Raw genomic sequence first — 7,145 nt, 5'->3', positions numbered from 1 at the left:
CAACCTGATCTGGTCATGAACCTTCCCTATCAACCAGATTGTCTATACTACAAGAGATACATAATGCGCATATTGAAAGGAGAACCTCAGTTGTATATTACAGCCGGTACATATTCCAGCATAAGGCTGGATTTTAAATGAGTTAGAGAGAGGAGTGGTAACCTACTAAAAATATCTAACAAGAAAAAAAACATTATCGCTTTAGAAACTTTTTTATTTCTTAATTACAATAACATATATATCAATCATTTTTTCACCTTGTGCTCCTCCACTTCTCGCTCCTTCACCTCATCCTTGTTTGGAACCTCTGGCTGCATGATGATTACCATAGATTCTTTCAAACGTCTTCTAATTCCAGGAGGTTCCGATTGAACATTGTTCATCCATTTTCATTCCTGGTAAATAAAATATGCAAAAGCTTAAGTGAGAAAGAGGAAGGGAGAGAGGGAAAGAGAGAGGCAGAGAATGACCCATTTCCTTCTTACCTGAGCGTAAAAACATATATTTAAACATCATTAAACATTAATAGAACATGGAAAATAGATTTAAATGATGCTCAATCCTAATAAAACAATGATTTTGATAGAAACAACACCTCTGTAGTTATTATGTTAAAATTCCGGCTGGTATCTAATGGACATTGTGGATATAAGAGGCCAATATTCCTGTAACTACAATAGGACAATACCCCATGTAACTAAAAGAGGTCAGTATCCCATGTAACTAAAATAAACCAGTACCCCTGTAACTACAGGAGGCCAGTACACCATGTAACTACACAATAAACCGTTTTTTTTTAATTGGAGTACGAGCTATTTATTTAAAATTTATATAATCCTTATATTTCAAACTTGTATTTTTAAAATTAACATAGAAATTTATTAACCATCACTAACGAGTAATATATCGTTAAGTTTTTGTTTATCTTTATCGATTCGATAATATTTACAATTTCTGTTATTGTACCAAGTTTCCACTTCACCCCTTTTATATAGGAATGTAACATTTAGATATATTGGCACCATTTTCTTCTTATACGAATATAAGATAATATATTAATAACATCATTAAACATTAATAGAACATATAAAATAGATTTAAATGAAAAACAAATCGTAATGAGAAAATTGTAATAAAACAATGATTTTGGATTGTTTTGCAAATGTTTCAGCAAATAAGGATACAGGAAATTTAAATATTGATCCAATTTATAGTATTCTACTGAAAAATGAGAAATCCCCTTTTGTGTAAATAAGTGTCAGATATCAGGTATATAGAGATCGTAATCAGCCTATTAGTGTTCATTTCGCATGTATGGTTTATCTTTGATTTAATCTCTTAAAGGGAATTTCGCTAATTTCTCAAAAGCTATTTCAGTAATGTAATTAACTGTCAGATATCAGATATATAGAGAGATCGTAATCAGCTTATTGGTGCTCATTGTGTATATTGTGTATTGGTGCTCATTGGTGCTCATTGTGTGCTCATTGTGCATTGGTGCTCATTGTGTATTGCTCATTATTGGTGCTCATTATTGGTGATCATTATTGGTGCTCATTGTGTCTTTGATTTAATATCTTACAGGGAATTTCACACATCTCTTAAAAGCTATTTCAGTAATCTAATTAACTGTCAGATATCGGATATATAGACAGATCGTAATCAGCTTATTGGTGCTCATTGTGTATATTGTGTATTGGTGCTCATTGGTGCTCATTGTGTGCTCATTGTGAATTGGTGCTCATTGTGTATTGCTCATTATTGGTGCTCATTATTGGTGCTCATTGTGTCTTTGATTTAATATCTTACAGGGAATTTCGCACATCTCTTAAAAGCTATTTAACTAATGTAATTAAGTGTCAGATATCAGGAATATAGAAAGATCGTAATCAGCTTGTTAATGCTGATTGAGCATATATGGTTTATCTTTGATTTAATCTCCTTAAGGGAATTCTGCTAATCTCTTAAAATCTATTTCACCAATCTTTTGAAAGTCATATATACGGGATTGGGTTTATACATAATAATAATAATAATAATAATAATCTGTATTTAAAAGCCAATTAAAGCCATATACAAAAAGACAAATACTAAAGAAAAATTACACTTCATTTAACATCCTTCTCATCAATACAAAATTTCCTACTGCCACAATATAACGGGGAGTCCTAGACCTCATTAACTCACAAAGCAGCCTATCTTCCCCCTCCTGGATAATTAATCCCCCTAAATGAAAGAGTTGCTTACACCGGAGGAGGAAATGGCCCAACCCATAATCATTTTCCCCACGTCTATACATTCAAGTAGAAATTTTTTTTTTTTTTTACGGAACTCCTACAGAATATAATGATTTTGAAATCAATGTTATTATGGAAAGAAAAGTAGAATCATATTCGTTATCAGCGAAATACGCTTAATCTAGGAGGGTTGAATTAAAACAGACAAATATATGGGTTAATATTAAATTAAAAACAAAGATTTCTGGAGGGGGCCTTATGGTGCCTCCATAAGGCCAGGGTTTGAACAATAATGCCTCAATGTTTACACTAAGAGGGAAAGCAAGGCTAGAGGAGTTTTCTGAAATTTTTATAGGCCAGAGTTTATTTTTCTAAATGATATTCTAATACCATGGGAAAGAATGACTATTGAATGCTAGTTTTTTATGCTAAGAGGTGGAACCGAGACCAGAGTTTTGTTTTTAGATTCTTCATAGGCCAGAGTTTTTTTTTTCTTAAAGACAATTTAATAGAATGGAAAAGAACGACTATTGAATACCTCGCTGTTTACGCTAAGAGTTGAAACCAAAACCAAAGGAGTTTTTTTAGATTTTTCACAGGATAGAGTTTATTTTTCTTAATGACATTCTAATAGCATGGAAAAGAATGACTATTGAATGCCTCGTTATTAAAGCTAAGAGGTGAAACCAGGACCGAAGGATTTCTTTAGATTTTTTCTACATCAGACTCTTTTTTTCTTAATGACATTCTATTACCAGGGGAAAGAAGGACTATTGAATGCCTAACTGTATACGCTAAGAGGTGAAAAAATACAGAGGATTTTTCTTAGATTCCCTATAGGCCGAATTATATTTATCTTAACGTCATTATAATAGCATGGTAAAGAACGATTATTGAATTCCTCTCTGTTTACGCTAAGAGGTGAAACCAAGACCAGAGGATGTTTTTGAGATTTTACATCGGCCAGAGTTTTATTTTCTTAATGAGATTCTAATACCATGGGAAACAACGACTATCGACTGCTTAGCTATTTACGCTAAGCGGTGAAACCAAGACCAGGGAAGTATTTTGAGATTTTTCATAGGCCAGGGTTTGTTTCTCTTAATGACATTCTAATAACATGGAAAAGAACGACTATTGAATGCCTCCCTGTTTACGCTAAGAGGTGAAACCAAGTCTAGAGAAGTTTTTGAGATTTTTAATAGGTAAGATTTTTTCTTAGTAGCATTCTAATACTTTGGGAAAGAATGACTATTGAATGCCTAGCTGTTTACTCTAAGAGGTGAAAGCTAGACCAGAGGAGTTTTTGAGATTTTTCATAGGTCAGAGATGCAAAAATGGAACCCTTTTTTTCTTTTATTCAAATATTAAGTAAGGAGCTAAATTAAGACAAAAAACAAGCAGAAATTATTTCATATATGAGGAAGCAAACCTCTTCATATTGTCTCGCTGTATACGCTAAGAAATGAAACCAAGACCAGAGGAGTTTTTGAGATTTTCCATAGGGCAGAGTTTATGTTTTCTTAATGACATTTTAATACCAGTCGAAAGTACGACTGTTAGATGCCTAGCCGTTTACGCAAAGAGGTGAAACCAAGACCAGAGGATTTTTTAAGATTTGTCATTGGTCAGAGTTTTTTTATTAATGACATTTTAATACCATGGGGAAACAACGACTATTGAATACCTAGCTGTTTTCGCTAAGAGGTGAAACCATGATCAGAGGAGTATTTTTAGATTTTTCATAGGCCAAGGTTAATTTTTCTTAATTACATTCTAATAACATGGAAAAGAACCACTATTGAATATCTCACTGTTTACGCTAAGAGATTAAACGAAGAACAGATATGTTTTGAGATTCTTCATAGGTCATAGTTTATTTTTTCTTAATGACATTCTAATACCATGGGACACAACGACCATTGAATGCCTCGCTGTGTACGTTAAGAGGTGAAACCAAGACCAGAGGAGTTTTTGAGATTTTTCGTAGGTCAGAGATGCAACAATAGGACACTTCTGTTATTTTTCGTTTATTAAACTATAAAGTAAGGAGCTAAATTAAGACTAAAAATGTACTCAACCACCTGGACAGATAATGGGTTTTCTATAACAGGTGGTCATAGAAAAAAAACTGTTCCTATGCCATTGAGATCTTTCTTTTAGGGGAATTTCTAGGCTCCACTCCGACAACTCTTTTTTTCCGAGAATTTCGTTGTTTGTTTCCGAGAATTTCTTGGTCTGAAAAATGAATAAAGAAAAAACAATTTAAAAAATCTTGTGAAGTCTTGCTACTTTGGATGTTTTTTTTCTAAGTCAGAGACACATGAGCGTGAACTACAGGATTTTTAAATATTTAATTCGGTCATATTCCGACTGCTTCCATCCATTCATTTTGAGTTATACATAGCGACACTTTTTGACTATCTCCATTGCTACCATCTATTCCGCTTTAGTTATAGATGCCATCATAAATGTATTTGAATCTAGGTTACATTGAGTTAACCGCTTTCAAGTTAGGTTCGTTCATGTTGACTTAACGTGGCATACCACGCTAAGTGAACCTAAACGAACTGCTAAGTGAACCTAAACTGAAAGTGTTAACTGCCTTCAAGTTGGGTTCGATTAGGTTTGCTTAGCTTGGCGCACCATGCTAAGTGAACCTAAACGAACCTAACTTGAAAGCAGTAAAAATGTGCCATTATTGCATCGCTGAACTATGAAAAATCTCAAAAGCTCCTCTGGTCTGGGTTTCATCTCTTAGCGTACAAAGCGAGGCATTGAATAGATATTCCTTCCCATGGTATTAGAATGTCATTAAGAAAAAAACTCTGACTTAAGAACAATGTAAAAAACTCATCTGGTCTTGGTTTTACATCTTAGCGTAAACAGCGAGGCATTATGGATACAAAAATGTCTAAGTTCAAAAAATAGAAAAAAGATTATAAGTTCAGAAGAAAAAACTCGAAGTTCAAAAAAAAAGCTTCGGATGGGGGGGGGGCAAAAATCTAGGGGAGGAGAAAATTTTCAGGGAGCATTGGGGCCCCTAAAGGGAGACCTAGGGCCCTGGAGGGGAACGTGGGGATCTGAACTCATTTGCATGCCCGGTAATGGAAAACTAGTGGGCTCTGCCCCATTACATTACAAAACGGATAACTGGCCGGTTTTAGTCATTGCAATTTTTGGGACCGTAACAAATGTTATTGACCATCAAAGGAATATGTTTGTTCAGTAAGCACCTCAATCACTGTGGTATGCATACTCTTGGAATGATGCCAAAAAAGATGACTGGAAACAATTGACTGAAAGCATTTACCAAAAATCCAACTCCAATTGAGAAATCGACAACGCAATTAACTTGGACGAATTCTCATTCCTTTATATCAAATATTTGGCATACAAATATGTTTTTCGACGGAAACTTCGATAATGACGTCCAGATACGGTGGGGTACTGGCCACTTGTATTCATAGCATTGTTTCATCGACAAAATAAACTTGGCAAGCGAATGCATTTTCCACCGGAAACTCATATGAATTTACAACATAGGGCATTGACAATACAGTGACAATATTCTTTGGCATGCAATATTTCCAGGAAACTTTCTTATCTTTACGGCAAGATGCGAAGAGATTGGTAACTCCGGTTGGCTTTAGTATACCCCTATGTGTGTCATTGAAATGCTTAAAAAGTGAACTCAATTTCCAATCAAATGAGCCCTCTATGAAGTTTATACGAGCATCCCTTCCTTAAGAACCATACGTGTCCTTAGGGCATAACTTAGAACGTCTTCTCCTGGGCCTTGGGGGGTTGTATTGACATCGGAGTTTTTCTGATCCAACCTTTGAACTATTTTTTAAACAAAATGTCTATATCAAAATATTCATCAGATGGGTTTCGAAAAAAAGGCGTGGGGGGGGGGTAGCTGCCCTAGGATCTCTTTTAACTATTAAAAAGTGAACTCGAAATTTCAATTTCCAATCAACTGAGCACTCTCTGAAGTTTATACGAGTATCCCTTTCATAAGAACCATATATGCCCCAAGGCATAACTTACAACACCTGCCTCTGGGCCCTGTGGATTTTTTTACATCGGAGTTTTTGTTATCTGACCTTTGAACAATTTTCAATTTAATGGCTATCTCAAAATTTTTATGGGATGCATTCGGGAAAAAAGGGGCGTGAGGGGTTAGTTGCCCTCCAATCTCTTTTGACCCTTAAAAAGTGAACTAGAACTTTCAATTTCGAATCAAATGAGTCATCTCTGAAATTTCTACGAGCTTCCCTTTCATAAGAGTTATAAATTCCATAAGGATATAGTTTACGACAGCTGCCCCTAAGTCCTGGGGGGCTGTGTTAACAACAAAATTGTCGTTATACTATATTTTAACTATTTTTTAAAAACAGCTGTCTCAAATTTATTATCGCACGAGTTTGAGAAAAAAAGCGTGAAGGGGGGGCTAGGTGCCCTCCAATCTCTTTTTACTCTTAAAAAGTGATTTAGAACTTTCGGTTTCCAATCAAATGAGCCCTCTTTGAAGTTTGTACGTGCATCCCTTCCATTAGAACCATATATGCCCCTAGGGCATAACTTACAACGCCTGCCCCCGGGCCCAGGGGGGCTGTGTTAACACCGGAGTTTTGTTATATTCTCTTTGAACTATTTCTAACAAAATAGCCATCTCAAAATTTTTATCGGATACATTTGAAAAAAGGCGTGGGGGGCTGGTTACCCTGCAATATCTTTTGACGCTTAAAAAGTGAACTAGAACTTTCAATTTCCAATCAAATGAGCGCTCTCTGAAGTTTATACGAGCATTCCTGCCATAAGAACCATATATGCCCCCAGGGCATAACTTATAACCGTTACTCTGAAGACCTTGGGGGGAGTTTCATGCTCAAAGATATAATT

The 7,145-nt window shown here is 35.2% G+C and overlaps 1 long non-coding RNA gene across 1 annotated transcript in view; it reads right to left on the bottom strand.

The window, feature by feature from the left end:
• Nucleotides 1-262: 262 nt before the first annotated feature.
• Nucleotides 263-7,145, bottom strand: part of LOC148942550 (uncharacterized) — a 57,877-nt gene continuing 50,994 nt past the window's right edge. The window contains exon 3 of the long non-coding RNA XR_016143069.1: nucleotides 263-395. This is a non-coding gene — a long non-coding RNA (uncharacterized LOC148942550). The remainder of the gene's footprint in view (nucleotides 396-7,145) is intronic.

The sequence above is a fragment of the Artemia sp. Qi Xiang Cuo genome, chromosome 16 (assembly GCF_049724085.1).
Source record: "Artemia sp. Qi Xiang Cuo chromosome 16, ASM4972408v1, whole genome shotgun sequence".
Classification (NCBI taxonomy): Eukaryota; Metazoa; Arthropoda; class Branchiopoda; order Anostraca; family Artemiidae; genus Artemia; species Artemia sp. Qi Xiang Cuo.
The sequence above is the reverse complement of the archived record's forward strand: the minus strand, read 5'-3'. Positions and strand labels throughout refer to the sequence as shown.